We start from the raw sequence: 25,090 nt of genomic DNA, 5'->3' as shown, positions 1-25,090 counted from the left end.
AGATTTTATAGGTAACACTGAAATTTTCCACAGGGTCCAATCTCTGAAATTTGTTTTCTATATCAACAGATCTCGTAGAAGTCAGTTAAGTCCCTGTTTAGTCCCACAAGTTGTGTGTTTCGCGTGAACTTTAATAGGAAAATTCAAAGATGACAGCTGATAGAGTCAGGTTCAAGCACTGGTTCACTAGTCAAATGTAGCATAGTGATTTTTTTTCTGATATCCGGCGTACCTCTTTCTTTAGAAATGTGTATTCATTGAGACCATAATGATAACACGAAGTAGACATATCCCAGAGTACAAGCAATGTCGAAGTTCATAAAATGACAAATAAAGTGGACGTAATTGAAGCACGAAACTTTCGTCAACTCTATACTATGGAAAAATCCATCATTATTGCTCTAAAGACCTAATATTAAACCACCGACCTTCTATTTCTTGCAACTACCGGATACGGCACCCACAAGAAATGGTGGCCATATTTCAAATAAAAATGAAGGAGTGAGAGAAAACATCACTGGTTATGAGGAATCGGTCTCTTTTTTTACGCTGTATATGAGTCACAGCACAAGTTCGTTTGTCTTCGCCTTCCCTTAAACCCTTCGAGTGGTGCAGCTAGTAAATTCGACGTTTTCAGTATGGTCGTGGCATGAGATGGCAGTTAAAAATACTTGCGTTACCCAGAGTATTAGTACCTTCACTTTCAAACGGTGTCCTTGACAGCTGCACTTGCACATGGGGCTTTCTCAGCGATGTTCTTTTTTTTCTGGGGGGAGGGGGTGGAGTGTTCGAGGGGCTTTGATTTCTCGCGTATCCAGGACGTGACAGAGACTGTAGCAGCAAATAAAATCAGCGCGATTGCTCGCCTACTCCAACTCCTCGTATAGAGAAATCAATTGTTGAGCGTCGTTTTTGTAATGGCAGTATAAGTATAGCCTTCTCTACAGGTTCTTTAGCTAACTTTACTTAAGGTTTAAAGGTATGCGATTGAACCCTAAGAGGACGTGACTAAATGTATAGTTCGTTACAGAGCAAGTAGGAGGCCGACTGCAACTGCGAATAGTAGGTCCTATTTGCAGTTCCGACTTTTGGGCATCCTGCTGAAAACATACTATGCACCCCATACTCTAAATACTAAATGAAAAGTTTAAAAACTTTGGAACCTATAAGAACTTTGGAAGTCGCACAAGTTGTTCTCTTTTTTTGCATTATGCCTAATGGCGTGGTTAGTTACAAATACTTAGGCAACATCGCAAGTAACAGCAGTAGTAAAATACTTCCAATGAGAAACTTGTAGAGCCCCTATTAGCAAACATCCAGTTAAGCAACTTCTAGCTTCCTAAAGTGACAGCGCTGTGACGCCACCGTTGGCTGCGCGGATTTACACCAGTGATGCGCTTATGTGCTTCGCTTGCGGCGGTTCATGATAGCAATTTGCAGGACAGGCAGCACGCCATGCGAAATGCCATGTTGACTCATACGTGGTACGTTTGAAGGCACTACGATCGCTGCGCAGTAGTCGGTATGTCAGAGTGTTCCTTTCTTCTATATATTTCGCGGGCTTGAGCACGCAGCAAAAACATGACAGTCAGAGGTTAGACACCCCTGAATTAGATGTTTGCGACAGCACTCAAGAAGTTTGTCATTGGAAGTCATTTCCAAACTCATTACTTGCGAAGTTGGTAAATTATTCGTCCTTAATTAGGCAATTACGCAGAGTACAAAAATTGTTAGACTTCGTCCATGTTGTAGCCAGCAACGTCCATTCGTTCGCTTGCAGCTAGGCAGCTTCGGCATACTTAAAACCGTAGCTAATCATAGCTGGGACACCACGTATAGGTGAATGATACTGTGCAGGAAGACAGTTCTACATTAGGTGGATCTTACTCCCATTTTAGTGTCTATGTTCTCCGCTAGAGCTGACGTGGGTAAATGTTGGAACGTGCTGTTGTGGCTGACTGGCCAGAAGCCCCAAGATATAGCCGACGATTGCGCGTGCCTCCATCATTGTGACGCACTGTGATTGGTCACCTCAAAGTCCACTGAGATGTTTCAGTCCGTAATTGCAATAGGCATGCGCTGCTGTTGAAGGCAGTAACACTAATGCTGTGCTGCAAATTTCTGCCTAATGTTTGACAGGCTGTGCATCTTTATGCGCGCAACAGCTTAGTTTTTCATTTTCGCAATGACACTCCATTGATTGAAGCGTCGTGCTCATTTTACAACATGCAAATCTTGTGAGGAATTTTACCGCAGAGTTGTTTTTGAGCCGCAGTTCACTTCGTACTGCGAAACCGCGTTCGCCTGTTTACACAAAGGCGCTGCCGCCGATTGGATCACCACCACCACCACTACCAAAGTAGCCTCGCACCATACGTGCAGCGACGGCTCCGAAGGAAGTGCGTCAGTGGAGCAAAATGGGCGACTTCAATTTATTCCGAACCAAGCTTTAATGTTGAACCGTTATGACCATTGCTTGCGATGCTACGAAGTGCTACGTGTACTCGAACATGTTTCCTTATGAAGCTGGTAAATTGATGCGAACCTCGGCACTGATCACGGTGGTGGGGTTGACCGATTAGCCTTGACCCTTGTGAGGTACCACTCGAGCTATGACAGACACCGTAATTAGGGGCTCCAGTCCTTAATGTCACCAATATATCATGTATTATCGGGCTCCAAAATTGCAGTTAATGTTCCTTTGTGCATGTCGCCTCTATCCGAATGCGGCCGCTAGAAACTGGGTGCAACGGAACTTCTTGCATTATCAGCTTAGAAGAAACCCGGGAAAAGCGGTGACCGCTGATACAACGTCAAAGTGCGAAATGCAGCGAAGCGTGCACGTACACATGTTGCGTAGCAAATCTTTCTGTAATAAAGTTGGCAGCGTCTGTAGCGGGGGCTCCTTTCTGCATTCTTTTCATGGCTGCTATCCTAGCTCTCCCTACCCTCTACAGAGATCCTATGCAAAAGGAGCGGACATTTTGTCGCCGCTTGGCGCTCGACGATATTGTCGACTCACAGCTGAGAGGGTGCCTGCTACCGAGGAAACAGATATTCTGCCTATGCGCGACATTCGAGCCCCACCTGCAACCGTCTGCAGTGCGATTGCATACCAACGCAATGGACGGCCGGGTGCTACTGGCCTCGCCTCGATGCCACGATTCCATACAAACTATTTATTATGAATGTTTTTTTTTACTTTCCTTAATTATTATCGATAGAAAGACATTCAGTCGCTGTGTAACTTTTGTAATATAGTGGTGGCAATGTTACTACAGCCGCGGTTAACCTGGCAGACCTTGCCGGCGATTGGTCATCCGGGGCGTCCTTTTCTCTGCCAAATATTTCACGATGTGCCCTCCAGTCGTGTTTCTAGGATCAGAAATGGGAGCAAAATGCGCGACACTTTCACTGACACTTTTTTGACGACGGTGCTGTGAACGGGAGAGTGCCGTTGCGCTTGTCGCCGCTGTGGAAGCTGTCGAAAGGGGTTGTGTAGTAATTAGCCGTGATAATATAGCCTCAACTACAGACGCACCATGTTCGATTATGCTATCAGTTGGCCACGCTTCCTTCATTCCTTGTCGTTTACTCCGAACTTTGATTCCTTCTGGCTCGCACACGACGCCGTAAGTTAAGCGCGTTGCTACTGCACTTGCACCCTGGTAATAGAGGACGAACTTCCTAGCGAAGAAGTTGCGTATGGATCTCGTAGCTTAGAGGATTGCACCCGATGTTCTAGGAAAGTAACGCGAAAGCAGGCGCAATTTCTTTCGTTAGAATTTTAGAAAGTACGTTATTGTTGCTTTGTTTGCCTTTGTACTTGAAAAAAAAAAAGAACACGGCACTCACATGACTCACGGTGGTATGAATTCCCCGTCATCATCTTCTTAATGGCCCGGAGTCGGGAAATTCGATCACCACTGTGAACTTGTGTAGCCTTGGATCAGACGAAATAGCTGGACAAAGAATTTCCAAAAGAAGACGTAAGCTACAGCAGAACGCAGAAAAGAGTATATTTTGTCAAGCAGCCTAGATAGCTGTTGGCTATGGTTTTCCGCTGATGAACACGCGGCCCCGTTACGCGCTCCAATGGATTGAAATACGGTGATTTTATAAACCCATGAGTATTTTCCCTACATACTAGTGACTCAACACGACATCATAGAAGTAATGCAAACAACACGACAGGTACATAAGCCTCCGAACTACGCCTGCTGCAACACATATCTAGAGGTTCTCTAAATGTGTTTGAAATTCCTCAAAAAGTAAGCTAGATGAGATGTTTAAATTATTCACTCCTAATTGCTTGTAGTTATGCGAATTAGGCTAATTAGCATCTTAACCAGAAGAGTCATGCGGATGCTCCTAATGGAGGATTTGAAGTATGCCATTTGAGGGGCCCATAACCGCATGCAGAATCGAGAATGCTCGCCGCCGCAATTAGTTTTACAGTGTAACGAGTGCCGGCAAATGTCGCACAGAATATTGAAGGTGAACAGCCGAAGAGAGCCACTCTGTACACTTAGCAGATGCCAAAGGGTGACGCCACTGCTTGCAGCTGGCGTTACTGTTTAAAATTTAGTGTACTTTGAATAAATAGTTCACTGCGTCATTTTCACATGCATGCACTCGTGGTAAAATAAATCTGGACGAAATAATTTCAACAATTCAACTTTCCTTTTACAAACCGGTTTTAAGCGCTCTACGTGAAACGCCTGGCACACAGGGTTGACACTTTGGCGGTTTTTTCCCAGCACAACTAGTTCTCCCCACAGGTTGCCGGATGGCTGTTGGAATACCACATCAATAAAACATTTTCCGTATGTTTGACATTCCGAATATCGCAATAGGCCCTGCAAGTGCTCTTTCAAGCGCTCGTACGCAGCAAACAGCGGAATTAACACGCGCAAAATCATTGCTAGTTCCGTGAACTGTCGTGAAAGTGTCGCGGTTACGCAAATTTGCGAAATTGAGGGCTCCGTCCTTTGTCTTTTCGTCTCTTTGAGCTTTCTTCTACGCACTCCAAGAGCAATATCATCTTTTAGCCGATGAGTCTTCTCCGCTGCCCCCCGTGGTCTGTGCTTATAGCATCAACTGGCATTACCAGTTTCGGCATGTTTACAGCAATGGATATAAATTGTTCGCTCCCGTACCCCTACACGTTCCTGGGCATTTGGCACACAGTACTTACCGCCGAAACACGAACGCTTCCCTCCATCCTCTAGTTCTGCTGTTTTTGTTGTTGTTGTTTGTTGACAAAAGTAGCAACTGTAGCAACAAGCTGGCGGTTCTTTTGTGGCGAGCAATGCCAGCTGTGGCTGGAAAATTAGGGCTCGTCCCTTGCAATCTCGATAACTAATTGACTTTGTGGATTGATCTAATGATAGGATTCAATATCCCATAGCGGCAGAGGTATACATACAAGAGGGCTTGCTGCTGGGCTAGCTTAGACTTGGTATTTAGATTAAGTGCAGCCCTAACGCGAATATTTAATCTTGTGTTACTTTGGGGGGGGGGGGGGTATGTTTTCGTTGTGACTTTCTATGGCTAAATCAGTCAACAAGATTGTCTATAATCGACAACATGGCTACAGAGCAGGCGTTTTAACCATAATGCACCTTGCCGAAATATATTGCGCCACTCATGCAAATTACCCTTGCAAGTAAACATGGAGGCACGGTAATGTACTTCAAAGCCCGCTGTAAAGGCTTTTGTATATGTCTCCTTGGCGATGACTGTTCCACGTCGAGAGACGTTTGTTTCTAGATGACCGTCAATCTCTGCGGCATCGTGCGGCATCGGTTGGAAATCTGTACAACGCGACGACCACGCCAATGTTGGCGCAGTTGCGAAAAGCCGCGCTTCTAAAGCGTGCAGAATTCTTTCACGAAGTCACAGAAAGCGTTACCGACCGCTACTTAGATGAACACTCAGACGCTTAATCAGCATAGTTTCAGGCCTGTAGGGGTGTTATTGACGTGGCTGAGGCAACTGAAGCCCTTGTTTAGGCCGACCGAAACAAACCGGGTAGGAGACCTAACCTAACCTAATCTAACTAACCTAGCCTAACCTGACCTAATATTAATAAAGCTAAAGCTTTCGCACACCACTCAAGCGCGCTGCTCATGACGCGGCCGTAGAGTTGTACAGATAGGCACTTCTGGGGGACTCGCGTGGCATCGTACCGATAGACATAGTCTTTCTTTTTTCTTAGAGATTGCGTGGTGCTGCGGTAGAGACGCTTAATACAAAAGTGATCTTAGGAAATACAGCGTTTCATTAATCGAAATATTACCCGGAAAACACAGAAAACATTTAATTGACAACGAGAGCAACGAGTACGGTTAGTGGTAGGCAAATCTAATCTCATGGTTTCCTGGTGGCTATCAGTGTGACACTATGCAGGCACGCTGGTCACTGGCTCGTTCACAAGCGCGTTTGTCTGTTTGTAAAACAAAAACGTGGTGAAGGGCACTTCTAAATATATATTGAAACCATAGTCAATACTCCAAAATATTTCAATGCGATCGATCAACATTACTTGGCTTATTATGTGACCCTGCCGTCATCAAAATGATGTGGCAGAAAAATGGCCCACAATTTACATTATCTTCACCTAAAAAAAGAAAAAAGTGGCCGCGGTAGCGATTCGATCCTCTGCCCCACCGCCGCTGCTACCTCTCTGTAGCCGCGCACGCTGACCACTGCGCTACCGTTGCATCACGCCAGCCGTTGCTACAAGTCGCAGTGATAAATTTCTGCGAGGCGGTGCACGTGGTTGGGCTCTGCCTGGCGGACGATTCACAAGATGGCGCATGATAGCAGTGGCGCCATTGTTAGCGCTACGGCGTCCATGTCGAAAGTTGAGTCAGTCGCGTCTACGTCATCAGGCGAGACAGCAAAGCCTGCCCGGAGGGGCCAGTTCACTGGCGACGAAGTACAAGACCATCGCAACGCAGTGAAACGTGCGAAGTGAGCTGCTGCAGCGAAACAACGTTCCCCACCCAAGTCTCCGACAACGCGAAAGGTAGAATGCGCGCCAACACCATTTTGCCGCTCGGAAAAGTACCGTCATTGCTCGGCCAAGTGACGTCATCGTGCTGAGAAGTGGTCTCATCGATAAGGAACACTCAACAAAATGTGCGTGAAACGCTACTTTAATGAGAAATCCGCAAATAAACGTAAGCTCAGAGATCGCAGTATGACCGGTTTGTCGTCTTGCATTGTTGCGACCTCATAGGCGGCAACATTACCTCGGAAACATAACGCAGCCGCTTCAAACTCAGCAACATTTCGCTGCAACACTAAACCCAGTAGCATAACTCACTGACACACTCGGTGACGAGTAATGCTCTCGCAAGTACACATCGTAGGTACAGGTACACATTTTTGATGGTTTTTTTTTCGTGTATAAAGCAGGCATGAGCCAAACATGCATGTCAATTATGAAGTAAACTCCTAGCGTTATTACACGCATTACGAGAGATAAGCACGAGCGAACTCACCGGATGCAGTGAGCCAGTGGAAACGCGAGAGTACAGATCCTGGGTACAGTCTGGGACACGGTACCACGTTGCAGGGGCCGTTGGAATGAGCCTGTGATAATGACTGTGACGATTGAGCTTCTTCAACTCGCTATGCCGAAGACACGGTGAATATCGTGCGGCTGCTCATCAAATATTGTCTTGCTGCGAGGGACAACGGGTAACCGTAGACTGGCAAGGATGACAATGCCAATCACTGTGGTTGCGCTAGAGCTACAAAATGTTGTAAGAGATGGCAAAACAGGAATAAAACGAAGATGCACTGTTCCTCGTGGGTATGTTGTTTCGTCTTCTTTCTCATTTACTTTTCTTCGGTTACAGGTTTTCACTCACGCCTGTCTTATTCACTATGTCACTAACCACTTTTCCACCTTTCTCTCGGTGTTTAGTGGACCTAATTAAAATTTAAGACCTCTCAAAATATATTCATGATGCTGCGAGCATCCTGACGAGGACGAAGTTAGTAAGTGGGAGAAAGAATACGTCGGGAAGCTTTTCAAGATGGACTTTCTACCACCTATATTTCTGTACTCTAAATAGTTTGTAATAACATCTACATTTATATATACCTATAACAATATCAATGAGCACACCTTCCGATTCTTCGCCGATGCCCCACAGTGACCATGTGGTATTATGAAGTAGCTAACATCAACAAATGGCAAGGATTTCGAAACTGGTACGAGTCGATGTGATTGGTCTGCCAAACTAAGGGATATGGGACGTGTTCGGGTGCTCGTGGAAGCAAGAGCCCGTATTATTGGTCCACAGGCAGCGGAAGAAATGCACTCTAGCTTAACATCATAGGTAAATATCTACTGCGAAAGCGGGAATATTTAATAGCGAGAAAGGAACAAAAAGACACGATACTAATGCATTTGTTCCTGCCTCACTGTTAAACATTTGCGGTTTTACATAATATACTACAACACTAAGCAGGATAATCAGTTAGGCTGTAAAGAAAGTTCACCGCCGCTCTCTCTAGCCCTTTTTACGCAGAAATGACATTGGCACGTTGTTATGGGCGCGACGGACAGTGATTCCCGAATGCTGCCATGTACGTCAAAGTGTGAACCCTACTCGAGGGATGGCGAAACCTTAGAAGTTTATGTGTAAGAATGCTTTGTACGTGCGATACAGCGAGCAAATCAGAAAAGTTGCCGCACTGTATTAGTTTCCGGGAGTAGTATAAACAAACTATAAAGCTTTCAATGACCAAGCGCAGAGCCTCATTTGCGCTGCCATTGTCGACAATTGGGCAATGTGATAGCAGCAGCTAATTTAAAGAGTTGTTCTCGAAAACTTTCTGTGACCATAGTTACGGAGGCAAAGCGCGCACAAGTGCGAGCACTTTTGAAAAGTGTCCCGCAATTTTATCCGCGTTAGTTAAGCTGGAACATTGAAAACATAAGCACCTTATTAGCAACAGTGAAGTAAGACAGAATGCATCCCCGAGCGTTAAAATTTACTGATGTTGCGGTTTTTCCCTTCCGTGTCTGGGAAAATGGGAAACCATCGAACGTGCAAGCTGCCTCGATTCAGCGTCCTTTCAGAGAAACAGAAAGCACTGTCAGACGCAGCCGGACTACTTGGCGTGCTAACACATGTGCAGCAGCCACGCACCCGTAGTTTTCCCTTCATAGCCACAGAAAGTTGCCGCGCGAGTTCCACTCATTACCAACCTCAAACGAACTGCCTGACAGAGCACGCAAATAAGATCCCAGCCTACATGTTATTAATGTATATAGCTTCCAATCTCAAGAACCCAAATATGCTACTACCTATTACAACATGCCATTAAATTATCGAAAATAAATGTGAACCATAAAACAGCGAACATTTCTGTTTATGCGATAGAAATGTTTCTTCAGTCCAAGGAACACAAAATATTGTAGTTCAAGAAACGTACTTTCTGTTTATGGTGAAAGGGGCGGAATTCTAACAGAATTTACCCCACCCAGTAGAGTGAAAAATTTATCATCAATACTGCGAGCGAAATTAAACTTGTTGGTTTTTTTTAACTATGCTCCCTGTTAAAAGTTTCTTGCAGCTACACCAGCCACGCAAGTCTAAGTCGAAAGATTTCGTATGCACGAGCCAACTGGCCACAGTTTTCAATAACTTGCAGCTGCAATCAAGGCAAGTAATTCCGCCGAGAGCAAGGCTACTCCCAGCATGGCTACTGACAACAGGAACGCGTTCGCATTGTCCACTTCTCTTGTGTCCGTGTCTGCACGCCTTACCCCTTTTTTTTTGCATTATGAATCCTTACCAACTAGCTCAGCTTTCTGTCGTTCTAAGATACAAGTATGCCTGTATTACTGAGAAATACTTAAGCTAAAACTCGAAGCTTGAAGTGTCTATGGCCCCGGAATATATTATCCTTGGCATGCTCACTTCAGGCGTTCATAAACGCCATTGGCACATCATAAACTATGCGGATACCATTTGCGGACGCACTGACAAATTACACTACGCATGTGCTTTTTTTCATCATTCCTCTGCACTAACGTCACAACTCTGACTTCTGCCAAGGACCTAAGAAACAGCTTTTTAAAGCGATGACGTTAGTGGGAGGAGAAGAGCACTGAGAAACGTCATACAAGAGATTTCAGTGCCCTCCAAATGTCAGACCATCCAACCTTTTATATTCAGATGATAAAGAACTAGTGTTGTGAGAGGTCTGCTTCTAAATGTTTCATGGCTAGGACATTTAGCCGATAAATGAAAATTTTATAAGCAACATTTTCTACTTTCTTTGAGGCGCTCTGCAATATGCTTACAAAGGTTCTACGGTGTGTTGCAATAACGATAAGTGGCAGTCATTTTACAGTTTGAGAGACTGAGGGTGGTGTTGTATAACTGGCACATACGGAATAGTTTAGTTGTGCAAGGGCCAACTATGAAAATATGAATTCTTTTCGTGCAGTCTTTCAATTTACAACTTCTATACATGGCCAATATTTGGTTTTCCTATTTCCTTCGGTGAAAAAGCCGAGACATCTTGCATAAGGGCGGATAGGTGGGCCACGATAGGTGGGCCACGACAGCACGGCACCACGAAAGCGCTCGTCTCCTGTAGGTGACGTACCCGAAGAGGTGCCACACAATTGCAACTCCGCTTAAAGCCTATGCATCCGGATGTCGAGCGGCTTGACTCAGATAGGCAGATGGTATGTGAGAGTTCAACGACGTCCTCACGCGGCTGAAGGGCTTGGCGCCCTGTGGTTTTGCGGCCTACGTTTCAGTATGACCCAGAGAAGGTCCACTGGAACACCCGAGCACGAAGAATGAGAAAACAATCCGGACACAACATGTGCCTACTGAATGCACCCTGTATCAGCGGCGTAAAACAACGAATGCAGCTTTGCCAATCCAAGTACGCTGTCTAACTGAACCACAAAGGTTTCTGCAATGAACACAAGACATGTGCTCGGCAGAGATCTCGGCATGCCGAACTTTACTAATACTACTATCGCCGAAGGAACTTCCAAAGAAAATAAATGCAAGTAAAATAACAAAATAACTGACAAAACAGTTTTTAAATGTCATTAGGGCATGTTACTACTAGCGGAGGTTGCCGCAAAAATGTTTCTCTTTTTGCGCCATCTCGCAGAAAGCGAGATTCGGACACTTGGAATGCACTGATAGTCTATAAGAGCGGAGGCGTAACACGTTAAAGAAACAAGACATCCTAAATTCTACTGCGAAAAAGAAATGCAGAGTATACCTTTGAAGATGCAATATCAGGTAAATAACTAATTACTAAAGGTAATTATTTATTTTTGCGTCTAAATAGATAAGAATGCAATCAGTTTTTCGGCAAAAGTTTATTAATCGTGCTTCTAACGATAACGGCTAAATATTTTCTCGCAGGGAGAAAATGTGTCCTTCGTTTTCGAAACTTTACCACACTCTTTCAACATGTCGCTGCAGGGTGGACCGCATGTTCTCCCGTCCAATTTATTAAACGGTAAGCCGTTAGTGGCTCATGAGTGTCCGCGCGCCCTCCGTGTTGGACGCAGGATAGCGGCCATCACCGGCGAGGGGAGCAAGGAGAAGAGGCGCCATGACAGTAGCACTGTGCGAGTGGGCGCGTGGGGGTGCGCGCACATCGGCGATAAACCTTGCAGCCATATGGCTGTGATGAAGTCTCATGCTCGAGCCCACAGCGGCGTCCGTTCGCAGAACAGTTCAGACAACAGCAACAGAGGCAGTCATACATAAGTTTTCTTCTATCGCAGCTTAGATCAGCAAAGTGCCCATAGGTGTTTTGTTCTGCGCCTTGCTTAAGCTAACTACATCCGTGCCTAAAGATTGCGCCACTTTCAAAAATTTCGCTAGGATCTTACAGTGCTGAAAGCAATTTGGACAGCGCATTCACATACGCCTAAACGACAGCTGCTGGAAGATCTCAACGACACCACGAGTGAGAGCGGCGCCGCATATTTCTGAAAAGGTCAATACCGACACATGTGTGTCTACTGGTATATTCAACTTGCAAGTGTTCTTGTATTGCTGAGAAATGCTTACGCTGAAACGCGATGCTTGATGTGGTTATGGCCACTGAATATATTATTAATGGCACGCTCACTTCAGACGTTGATAAATGACATTGGCACCGCATAAACTATGCGAATACCACTTGCGGACGCGTTGACAAATGCCACTACGCACGTACTTCTTTTTCACCGTTCTTCCACGCTAACGTCGCACCTCTGATTTCTGCCAAGGACCTGAGAAGCAGCTTTTTATGTCGAAGATATTAGTGCGACTAGATGCACTCAAAAACGTCATACAAGAGTTTTCAGTGTCCCCCCAAATATTATATCACTCAGCGTTTCACAATCAGATGATAGGGAACGCCTGTTGTGAGAGGTCTGCTTCTGTTCAATAGCGTAGCACATTTTGCCGATAAACTGAAATCTTTAGAACCATCGTTTTCTACTTTGTTTGAGGCACTCTACGATATGCTTAGAAAGGTTCCCCGGTGTGCTGTAACACATGTACAAATATAGAAGATGGTCGCATCGCGCTTGTGCACTCGAGGTACAAAACCAGCATCAATCAAAGGCACATGTTAACAAGGATTAAAAAAAACTTGAATTCTTTATCATGTAGTAGTAAGGATGCTTGGCGTACACACATTGCGGCGTTCTTCGTGATATGACAGGCTTCCGTGATTTCTCATGTGGTTTGGTTAGGCTGACAAAACAAAATGACTTTGTTTTTAAAAACGGGTTTACATGGACACGTTTTACAATGTAAGGCGCGATGAGAAGATGGCGCCCCGTTTAATGAATTGCTGTGCTCCATGAGGCGTACGTTGACACATTCGCCTGTTTGGCCAATGTACAATGTGACCACAGCTAACAGGAATTTTATATAGTGCTGTTCAGGCAAAATCTAGAAAGCAATTGACGTGTTTCTTGCTGTATTTCCCGTCACGCAATGACGTGGCCTGTGTCCTTCTGTGCACGATGTAGCACATGCGATTTAGCCTGCGTGATGCAAAAAATCCGACCGGAACACCGTAACACTTTGCCACATTTTTTAGACCGTGTGAAATTTTACGTACGTAAAGAACAACTGTCCTGGAAAAACCGCTTTCATTTTGGCTATTGGATACTTTCAAACCAATACGTTAATAAACTCGGTTTCCAACATTGTTCTTGCAACTCCTTCGCTTCGTCGGCGCCCTTACGAAACAGGGAAGCACAGCTGAGAATATGATGCTACAGAACAACGTAAATGACTTGTCCCGTCGCATTTCATTCTCGGAAGAACCTTGATTCTTTGAAAGCTGTTTTACATTGGCACAAGTGCAGCTATCGTCATCCTTTCTCGAAACAGTGTTTCTCTTCTTCTGCGGTAAAATCTCTCGATCTATCTATCTTTTTCTATCTATCTATCTATCTATCTATCTATCTATCTATCTATCTATCTATCTATCTATCTATCTATCTATCTATCTATCTACCAACTATCTATCTATCTATCTACCAACTATCTATCTATCTATCTATCTATGTAATTATCTATCTGTCTACCTATCTATCTATGTAGCTATCTATCTATCTATCTATCTATCTATCTATCCAGACGTTTGCACCAACCCCATCACCCTAGTTGTTAGCTTAGGTCATTAGGTACCCGCTCATGATCGTGAAATCGTTGTGATGGTCGCGCAGGGCTGTTGCAGCCTTTGCTACAGTTACGCTCTCGCCTTATGCAAAGCTGTTAATAAGAGCGTTTAGAGTGGCAAAGCATTTGTTCAATAATTCATTTCCTTCAGCCATGTTTCCCACCAGGCCATATCATTATAAGCAAGATGAGTGAAGAGAAAAACACGGAAAAATGATTTAGGCCCTAAAAAAATCCAACTCAGGCACCGTGATCAAAATAGGCGTTAAGAGGCGCGATAAAGGGGTCATTTCTATACACATATTTCGTGCTTACATGTTAAATAGGCATGATAGGGACGAAGGAAAATATAAACAATTTTCCTCAAGTTTCGGCTTTGCTTCATCAGATTTCAAGCTCAATGCACTATTTTCGTTTCTGCAGAAGCAGGTCGTGACACGACGACTAACTCCCCTACCGCACGTACATTCCGTGACGTGTGCGTAGTTCTTAGAACACACCGTTCTAGAAGACACGCGGAGGTCGTAACTTATGAGCTCCTGCTCTCGGATGGCTAAAACAGAACTGCTGTCGCCCTTTCTTCAGCAATCGGCTACGTCACACGGCAGGTTCCTCTTTATATCGGGCCTCCCGCTTCTGAATACGAAATTGCAACTCATCGTCAAGTGTAGTTCTGGTTATCGCGGAACACAGACGTTTAAGAAATGCCCATTAAAACCGTGTTGTCCTGTGATAATAATATTGGCTTCAAGCTTCCACTGATGTAAAGGCGCACCAAAATCGCAAGCTTTAAACGTGACTAACACACTTTTGGCAATTACATATTTGACACACCTACTTGTTAGGGGAGCTTGTGTCCACTAAAACGTACAAAGTACCTGTGCGAACAGCATTCCTGTGGCTAACACAGTCTTTTTTAACAAATTTACTCATAGTTTAGCACGTTTTCAGGGTAGGGTTACGCAACCCGGACGAAAGACAAAAGCAAGTACACGATACGAGCGCTGGCTCTTTCGTCCGGGATGCACTGCCCCCCCCCCCCCCCTACGAACACTTTCAATCGCCAACTCGCCCAGCTTACCGTGTTAAGTAACAGTTTAACTTTGAGAACCCTGTAAAAATTATTTAGGGAGGAAGAAACAATGGAAAAGTGCAACGCAGTATTTCGACATAGAAAGGAACTGCACTCACGTCACTACATCTGGCACATGGCAGGCCTTGAGGCCTCCCGTGGCGCGCGAGATGTACATTTATAAATGCGGAATGTGGTTGATCCAGACTCACCAGTTTCAGAGCGCCGATATGCCCCGATATATTCAGACTTTCCTTCTACCTTTGAGTCTCATCGCTGCATCAACAGTAAGCGAACAAAATAGACTCCCAAGTGCAGGAAACCCGAATGGAAACTCCAATATTTTTCACCAGGTAAGATTTTTGATGGACGAGGAACTTGAAAATATGAACTAGCAGCAAATTTTAACTCGAAAGGCCGCAGAATAGGAAGGAAATTCGACTAAATATTTTTTTAATTCAGCCTCCTATATGCGATTTTACAATCAGATAAAGGCTTCTACTTTTGGCATTTCATAACAAATGAACTAGCCTTTCATAACTCTTTCAATTTTTGGTGTACAAACTATCGCGTTTCTGGCCTTGCCAAACTACATAACTGCTTGTTTCTCTGAATAAACAATTGGCTTCTTTTGGTGAAGTTTTACGGCATGGATTGTATCTGTCACCATGTGTAAATTTCGATATTTTTATAAAGCTACATAAAACACTCGTGGTGTTATGCAGGTGTTTAGAGCGTAGCACTTTGAAGAGTACGAAATGCAAAACGCTCGTTCCGGAAGATACATACTTGGCTATGCTTCAGGGCACTTTGTGGCACAGCGGTGTCCCTCATCATGTGGTTGTCGTTTTGGCCCGTTGCACAAAATTCCAAAATTGAACTGAAGGCAGATGCTGAAAGAGCTGCTTAAATTCCAGAATATTTATCAAAAACATATTTCAATGCAAATTTCTGTTGTGAACTGCTCAATTGAAAGGATCACTCCAATAATATTGCGATTCACATCTCTCTAGCGATAAAATGAAAAGTTAGTTCCCTAACAAATGTATCAGGCAAGAAAATTACAATGTTTCTTACACGCCAAATTTGACCTGGGTCACAGGGCGTGTGCTACTGGATAGGTACAGCTCTTCAAGAACCTCTTTGACGCCAACTTTGGTGATGGTGTATGGTTCAAATATCCAGTCCTGGGTGGAATCGGACCAGCGTCACACATATTCAGACAACCTTGTCTGGATATACGTTCACACACGCACCACGCCTGGTCATCGCTAGGTCACCGCTAGGTGGCTCAGCGTGTCCTGTATGTAGGGCGAGAGAGAATATCCCGGAGGCTCACACGTCTCATGCTAAAGCTTTTGGCGTTGTCAATGTGGCATGTCACTTGGTTTCTTCACTGCGACTTGCATTAACGCCGACATTCACCGTTAGATGTGGTCTGCCCAAATTTTTCCTCCACGACAATGACAATAGACGTTCAGTGCCTCTTGGCCGCGCAGAATTCTGTTGGCTTGGCTTGAGATGGATTTGCAAACATACCTCAAACGAGGCATGTAGGATCTAGCGTAAACTTTTGGCGATGTCGATATATCTGGTATGAAGAGCTTGCAAGTAGTGGCTCTAAGAGCCTTGCTCGTACGTCAAACATCTTGCGCGAAGGTATCTGCTTTGTTTAAGACGTAGACGTCTGTCAACGGTGAGTTCCTCTTCAACGTTGGTGAAAAGTTATACCTGCACGCTTTGTATGGAGAGATACTGCAACTTGTTTTCATTGCTCATGATCACTTTGACTTACCGGAAAGCTCTCGGCGTCTTTCCACGAAAACGGAGACTGGCATGGTCAAGATTTGTTGGTTTATTCGCAGCATAGCCTGAGCACATTCTTTTCAGACGAAGCTCGTGAACATTGCCGGCAACATTGTCTTGAAGGCAGTTTTTGGCTTTAACCCGAGGTTCTGGAGTAATGTTTGAAAGCTCAAATAAATTCGGATACTTCTCTTTAAAGCATTTGCTTCTCAATATACATGTTGAGGAGGCGGGGGAAATAGCAGGAAAGCAGCTTGACGAGCCCCTGCTTCACTTTGGAGTTCGACTTTTGAAAGGTCAGAGGTACTCACAACTGCTGTAGAGTAATTGCAGCTTGCTCGGTTCGGTTCCTTCTCTTTGTCGTGAGACTTTAACTCACGCCGAGCAGCGTCTATAGATGGTCTCAATTTCGCGGACAGTTGGAATTTTAGTTATTTACTTCGTGCCTACTGCAGACCACCGCATGTTCCAGGCAATACAGGCCCATCATAATAAAATTATTAGACTAATCAAATCATTTTGTGGAGATACACCTGATAGCAAAAAAATACGATTAATGATGCATTAGAATGACGCTGTTAACAACGTAAATGCAGCAGATACAAAGATATAAAAATTACAGAAATAATCTGAAATAATACCGTAAAAATCTTGAACTCATCAATATAAGGAATAGAAGACACAAAAATACGAAATATTGTAATGTAATATATTGCAATCATCAAATAAATGCACATAGCGTCATATTCTAGAAAAAATACAATTATCAATATTAGAATGACGCAATTCACAAAAAAAATATAAATCATAGCAGAAACTTTTAAAAATACCCAAGAAATGCACACAGAAATACTATGTGTGCTTCAGAAAAATTATGTGTGCTTCAAATAAGCTCCTTTGTCATGAGCCTTTATACATTTATTTTACACCGAAAGAAATGAAACCATACATGTAGGTACCATATGCGGAAAATAACGTATTGTACCGTGGGCCCTGTGATAGGGGCTGTGTGCACCTTGAAGATAAAAGGGTTAACTATGAAGTCCGGTTGAGTGCTAATTTGTGATTAAGAAGCAGACGATCAGACGATGAGAAAACTGGCCACCCTGTATACACAATGCCTCATGACCTCGAGCGTATCAGAATCTTGGAAGAAGGCCAACATAATCTTAGTCCATAAGAAAGGGGACGCCAAAAACTTGAAAAATTATGTACCAATCAGCTTACTGTCAGGTGCCTACAAAGTATTTACTAAGGCAATCGCAAATAGAATCAGGAACACCTTAGACTTCTGTCAACCAAAGGACCAGGCAAGATTTCGTAAAGGCTACTCAACGATAGACCATATTCACACTATCAATCACGTGATAGAGAAATGTGCGGAATATATCCATCCCTTATATATATAGCTTTCATTGATTACGAGAAAGTGCTTGATTCAGTCGAAACCTCAGCAGTCATGCAGGCATTACGGAATCAGGGTGTAGATGTGCCGTATGTAAAAATACTGAAAGATATCTATAGCGGCTCCACAGCCACCATAGTCCTCCATAAACGAAGAAACAGAATCCCAATAAAGAAAGGTGTCAGGCAGGGAGATACGATCTCTCCAATGCTATTCACCGCGTTTTTACAGGAGGTATTCAGAAACCTGGATTGGGAAGAATTGGGAATAAGAGTTAATGGAGAATACGTTAGTAAATTGCAATTCGCTGATGATGTTGCCTTGCTTAGTAACTCAGGGGACCAATTGCAATGCATGCTCACTGACCTGGAGAGTCAAACCAGAAGGGTGGGTCTAAAAATTAATCTGCAGAAAACTAAAGTAATGCTTAACAGTCTCGCAAGAGAAGAGCAGTTTACAATAGGTAGCGAGACTGTAAGTGGTACGGGAATACATCTACTTAGGGCAGGTAGTGACTGCGGATCCGGATCATGAGAATGAAATAATCAGAAGAATAAGAATGGGCTGGGGTGCGTTTGGCACGCATTCTCAAATCATGAACAGCAGGTTGCTACTATCCCTCAAAAGGAAAGTTTATAACAGCTGTGTCTTACCAGTACTCAGGTACGGGGCAGAAACCTGGACGCTTACGAAAAGGGTTCTACTTCAGTTGAGGACGACGCAACGAGCTATTTAAAGAAGAATGATAAGTGTAACGTTAAGCGATAAGAAAATAGAAGATTAGGTGAGGGAACAAACACGAGTTAATGACATCTTAGTTGAAATCAAGAAGAAGAAAGGAACATGGGCAGGACATGTAATGAGGAGGGAGGATACCCGTCGGTCATTAAAGGTTACGGACTGGATTCCAAGAGAAGGGAAGCGTAGCAGGGGGCGGATGAGATTAAGAAGTTTGCAAGGACAACATGGCCATAATTAGCACATGACTGGGGTAGTTGGGGAAGTATGGGAGAGGCTTTTGCCCTGCACTGGGCGTAGCCAGGCTGATTATTATTATTATTATTATTATTATTATTATTATTATTATTATTATTATTATTATTATTATTATTATTATTATTATTATTATTATTATTATTATTATTATTATTATTATTATTGGACTCGAGGCTACCATTTTCCCGGCGGAATTCAACTGTTAGGATGCTATTATTTTTGGTGCTTTGTAGGAGAATCAGCTGTCTCAAATTTATTGCAAATCAACCTTGCTATTTTTCGTTGAACACATTCCGGTTTGCTAATGTTCTGTTTAGTGTAAGGGTTCCACACTGAAGAGAAATACTCAAGTCTCCGCCTGATGCATGTTGTAAAAATGGGAGCAGTTCCACGTTTCGGGGATAATCTCTAAGGCTATATACTTCAAGAAACAAAATTAGCGGTATATAGAGGAGACAATGGTTTTAATGTGCTTATTCCAGGAGTGATTGCTGGTGATTGTTACACCTGCGTACTTTCAACTACTGGGCTCCTTCAGTGGCAATATTACCAGTTTATACTCAAGTTCCATAAGACTCTTTTTGCGTGTTATTCAAAACGAGCAGTTTTTCAGCGTTAATATAGGCGGAGTATTCATTGCACAAGTGTAGGACGTTATCTACATCAGGATACAGTTTGTATTGATCACGCAGAAGGTTAACTTTGCTAAATATCATGAAAATATTCTACGAACCTTTCATTAGTCTGTGTGAGGGGGGGGAAGGGGGTTAACTACGCTAACAAAGCAGTTGATGTGCAAGAAATTGTTGCCCATTAACACTATCCTGATGTACACCCGTCGTTACGGGAACAGAAATGGAGTTGTTCCTACTTACACAAAGTAAGCGTTGCTTGAGAGGTAATTCTTGATAAAGAAAATCAGTATGTCCGGAAGATTACTATTTGTTTGTTTGAGCATAGGCTTTTGGAGACTATTTCGATCAGATGGCTTACTAAAGTTCGTGAATACGGCGTCAGTCTGGGGGCCGTCGTTGCTTGATGGCTTAGCGATTTTTCTACGACTGTAACGAAGTGGGCATTTTCTTAATTACTCTTTCTGAAGCTATGCTGTACATATGGTAAGACAGCGTTTTGCTCCGGAAAATTGGAAATATGGCTAGCAACTTACAACTAACGACTTACAACGTGAGATTACCACAGAAATATGCCGATTTTTCACAATGAGAAACAATTTCGCGAAAATGAGAATACCTTGAGCAGTCTTCGAGTCCTTCGTTAGAATTTGTGGCAACAAGAAATTTCTAAATTAACATAATAATTTCGCAATAGTTGTCTGCATAGCGTGGAAAAAGATAGTCGGTAAGCTATCAAGACCAAGGAATGTTTAGCTGTGATGGCTTAAAGCGACCGACGACCTTCCAGGACCGTGACTCACAACGACAGGAACAAACACAATTATATCGCTTAAATAAATTATTGTTCTTTTAAATCGGCACTGAAACTGGTCTGAAAATTAGGGGCGACGACACTCTGTGTAAATGTTTCGTTACGCCTATGAAAAACCATGTCTCCTTATAAATAAAATAAAACGTCCCACTTCATTTCACATGCTAGATCTATAGAGTCACAAGGATATTTGCTTCTTAGTACTGCTAATTAGGTCTATTTTTGTCTATCTGTAATTTGATAGAAAAGTGGTGCTGCCTGCGCCCTAGAAAAGAAAGCCGTTATTGACGGGGCACCACCGTGTTTAAAATTTCCCTAGAGCACAGGACCAGTCACTGTACTGCAACGACTGTACCCCAGCGGCGTCCAGGCGTGCAGCCGACATCGAGTTTTTTAGATTACTAAACTTGCGGTGCTACGGGAACCGCAGCCCGCCTCATTCAGTAGTGGGTCAACCAACGCCGAAGGTCGCCTGCCTAGCCCACTTTTGCGGGCGGCGCTTCAGAAAACAACCGCTGACGGTCACAAAACACATGCTGTTCAGATCACTTTGCTTACTCTTCGTCATAATTTCGCAAGAATAAAAGGAAGATACGCTAACGTCAATTGCGTTATACTACATTTGGCAAGCTGTGTTGCAGTGCGCGGCCACACGCTGGCATATCTCGTATCAGCCGCTCACGTTCGTGCTAAAGTGTTGTGTGGTTGTGATTTATTACAATATATCCGGGGGTCACACTTCACCTTAATCGAAGTGCAATTATTTTTGTTGAAGAAGAAACAGCCTATAAGATATAACAGATTTTTTTCTCGACAGGGGCGGCAGTGCGTGCCGGCCAACACGGCTGAAGAGAGGCTGGCTGCGCCACTCCTCTACATTGACGTTACACAATTTCGCGGTTTCATTTCCGGCGGCCGATCCAAACCGGAGTCGTAGCCTGGTGGTAGGGTGTCCGCCTCAGCTGAGGGAGGTCGTGGGATGAAAATCACGCTGCCGCTGGTTACTCACTGGTTATCCAAATAGGCGCAGGCATCCCCTGTCCTATCTCTCTACATTTATTAGAGGCCAGTCGGTTGGTAAAGGAGGCCGCACCATGCGAATCCCTTCTGATCGTATGCGCACGCACTCTTTTGTCACCGTTGGCACACTCTGTAAAAAAAATATAAGAAGGGGGAGTGTGGTGCTCCCCCTTCTTAACGTTTAGGGGATAATCTCTAAACCTATACTTCAAGAAACAAAATTAGTGGAATGTGGAGGAGACAATGTTTCTTATGTGTAGATTCCAAGAGTGATTGCTGGTGATTGTTACACGTGCGTAGTTGCAGCTACTGACCTCTTTCAGTGGCAGTATACCCATTCTATACTAAAGTTCCACTAGACTCTTTCTCCGCGTTGTTCAAAACGAGCAGCTTTACAGCGTTCATATACGCGCCGCGTTCATTGCACCAGTGGATGACGTTATGTAGATGAGGATACAGTTGGGCTGCCAACTTCCCAATTGGTCGGTGTTCCTCCAAGTGCTTGGAACTCACACAGCAACGACGGATTCTCGACTATTTCACCAAGCCTGGGGTGGGTGTCCAGAGAGTTTCACTAATTTATGTAGGGCCCCCTTTTAAAAGCACAACAGACATAAACAACCGAGTTCCAGGTCGTCGTACCCCTCGGTTCATCAGGAAAAAAGGAAGGGTTTCCAGCGGCACCAACACTTTCGCGGTTTTCTTTTATTAATTGATACCTCCATCACGTGGTTCTTTGTACGAGCGAAAATTTCTGAAACCCTTTCTTGTCCTTTTTTTTTCAGAGCTCGGGAAGTCGTTTGAAATCAATGGTCATTAGACTCAAGCACCGCGTGCGGCAGCTTGCTTGTCACACTTCGCATAGCTGTGTGGCCGATATTTGTTTCGCAAAACTCTGAATTTTTCGCTTCAGATGAATGGTTTTCCGCCATACCCGAGATATATCCTTATGTGTTATTGTTCGCTTGCTTGGTATGTCTGTATTAAGGAAGTCTCAGCAGATGTCACTAAATATATTCCACAGCGTCAACACATCAGCATTTTTGTCAGATTGGTCTAAAAAAGCTCTCATATACTCGGTCAAGCTTTGAGCTCTAGAGGAATCTTTGAACGTAAATGAGGAGCTGTTCTTAGCCGTAGTTGCCCTAACAAGTTACGTTGTAACGCTTACACTGCGCGGATCAGTCAAGACTTGCTTTAGCAAGCCAGCCGAAAGTATCCCAGGCTTGCTTTTGTTCTCTTTGTTAACAGCAAAGAACAACTCAAGTCGGACGATGTATGATGCCCATCACTCAGCTATTAGTTCAGATTCATGAGTTGTACCGGCTCGCGACGCTTTGTGGGGTAGGCTTCACGTTTTGTGTGATATTCACGGCATCGCTGTTCAGGCTTCTGTCGCAGTGTCCCTGAACGGATCACTTGGTCACACTTCACACCATCCATTATTCAAGCAAGTCATCATTGTAACCAGTTAAAGTGCAACGAAATAATTGCGGGAAGCTGGATTGAATTGATAAATATGTTGGTTAATGTGTTCTAAGTTGCACAACTGTACGTGGCGTACCGATGTTCTAGGTTCGACTGTCGGGTAAAGCACTGCTGTTGCTGACCTTCTTCGCAAGTTGCTTCATCGGCTTTACCTTCCCGCACTGGCAATACGATGAGCCGAAACAATGCTTGATCGCTAATCTAACTACCGTCGGCATTCGCGTGATAGGTTCTATCTTAATTATATCTTTACGGGGATGTTATGAGTATACGCAGGCTCCATTTGCAATATATATACAAGCAGAGTCAATTTGGTTAAGATCGCTGGCCAGAAACAACACGCACCAGCGAGTGTCTCCCCCATTTTGATCTTTTCTCTTTTTTTATCCTACTGTACCAGGACCCCCAGGTGCTGAACCGCCGTCTCGGCGCACGCTAGGCGAAGAACTGCCAGCGAAGTATGACTTCAGCCGTGAAACGTACACGATGTCGACAGGCGTCGGACTTGAGGATGGATCAAACTGTAACGGCGAGATCTCGTAATTGACGTCGGTAGCTTGACGTAGAGAGAAGCTTGACATTCAGAGAGAAGCTTCTGGGAGAGGCCAACCCGACTTCATGGTGACCAAAGGAGGACCAAGGCACCTGGGGCGAACTTCACATCGCAGTGGCACCGGTTGTAACACTCTTTTTGCATATGATGCGAGGCTAATAAACGAGATCGGGTGACTTGACGCACCATGTGAGCGCGATCTATGACTTTACGAGCGTACTCAGTTGCAACACATGGCACAGAATGTAGGATGGTGTCAAACGGCAATGTGGGGCCGCGGCCATACCAAAGAGAAAAGGGTGAATGTCCTGCGGCGCCATGTCGCGGCGGATTATAGGCGAACGTCACAGTCGCGGTGATCATTGGAGACGTACATCAACAGCATCTGTGTGAGTGTACGGTTCAGACGTTCTGTAAGAGCATTCGTTTGTGGGTGGTGGGCGGTGGACATCTTATCCACCGCCCAAAGCGGAGGAGGTCGTCAACAGCTCAAGAGACGAACGAGGAGCCGCGGTCTGTAAATAACTGTCGAGGTGCACCGTGCTAGAGAATGATGTCGTGGAGGAGAAAATCGGCGACGTCAGTTGCGCAACTAGTCGGCAACGCTTTTGTTATACCGTAGCATGTCGCCTAATCAGTAGCGACGGCGATTCACTTATTTCCTCTAGTTGTCGTCGGAACAGGCTAAAGCAGGTCAAGGCCTACGCGAAAGGAAAGGTTCCGAGGGAACTTCAATTGGATGGAGTCGTCCGACAGGCGGCAGGGGAGGTTTCCTTCGGCGCTCACACAATTCGTAAGTTGTGACATACCAACGCACATCGCAGCAGAGACATGGCCAGAAGAACCTGTGTCGTACGCGGTCGTATGTACGCAAAACTTCAAGATGTCCTGCCGACAGTGCATTGTGAACTTGTTTGAGAAGAACGAATCGCAGATGAGGAGGAAGGACGAGGGACAACTCAGGGACATCAGCGTTGATACTGCGGCGGTAGAGGATGCCGTGGTGCAGCAGGAACATGCGTCGCGTACTGTCGGTGCCGTCAGATTGCACACCGGCGATGACCGGCTGTAAGGATTCGTCGCGTTGCTGTTCAGGGTGCATGTCGGTCACCTCAATCAAAGCCATGAAGCAGGTCAACGGATCATGCGCAACAGCATCAGGAGGATCCATGGGCGACGAGAGAGGCAGTCAGCGCCTTGAACAGACGTACAAACTTGTGTCCGGAAATAACAAAAAAATCCTGTAGCCGCAAAGCCCAGAGACGACGCCGTCCTGTCGGGTCCCGGAGGGAAGACAGCCAACAGAGGGTGCGGTGGTTTGTAATGATCGAAAACGTGCGGCCGTACATATATGGCCGGAACTTGGCGACAGCCCAAACTAAAGCAAAACACTCCCGCTCAGTGATCGAACAATTTCTCTCGGGAGGTGACAGCATGCGGCTGGCGTAAGCTATCACGCACTCGCTAGCATTCTGCAGTTAAGTCAGAACAGCGCCGATGCCGTGGCCGCTTGCGTCAGTGTGCACTTCGGTCCGTGCAGACGGATCAAAGTGGGTAAGTGTGGGAGGGGAGGTCAGAAATCCGATGAGAGCGGTGAACACGTGAGCCTG

Source organism: Dermacentor variabilis, chromosome 7, assembly GCF_050947875.1.
Source record: "Dermacentor variabilis isolate Ectoservices chromosome 7, ASM5094787v1, whole genome shotgun sequence".
In the NCBI taxonomy this organism is placed as follows: Eukaryota; Metazoa; Arthropoda; class Arachnida; order Ixodida; family Ixodidae; genus Dermacentor; species Dermacentor variabilis.
The sequence above is the reverse complement of the archived record's forward strand: the minus strand, read 5'-3'. Positions refer to the sequence as shown.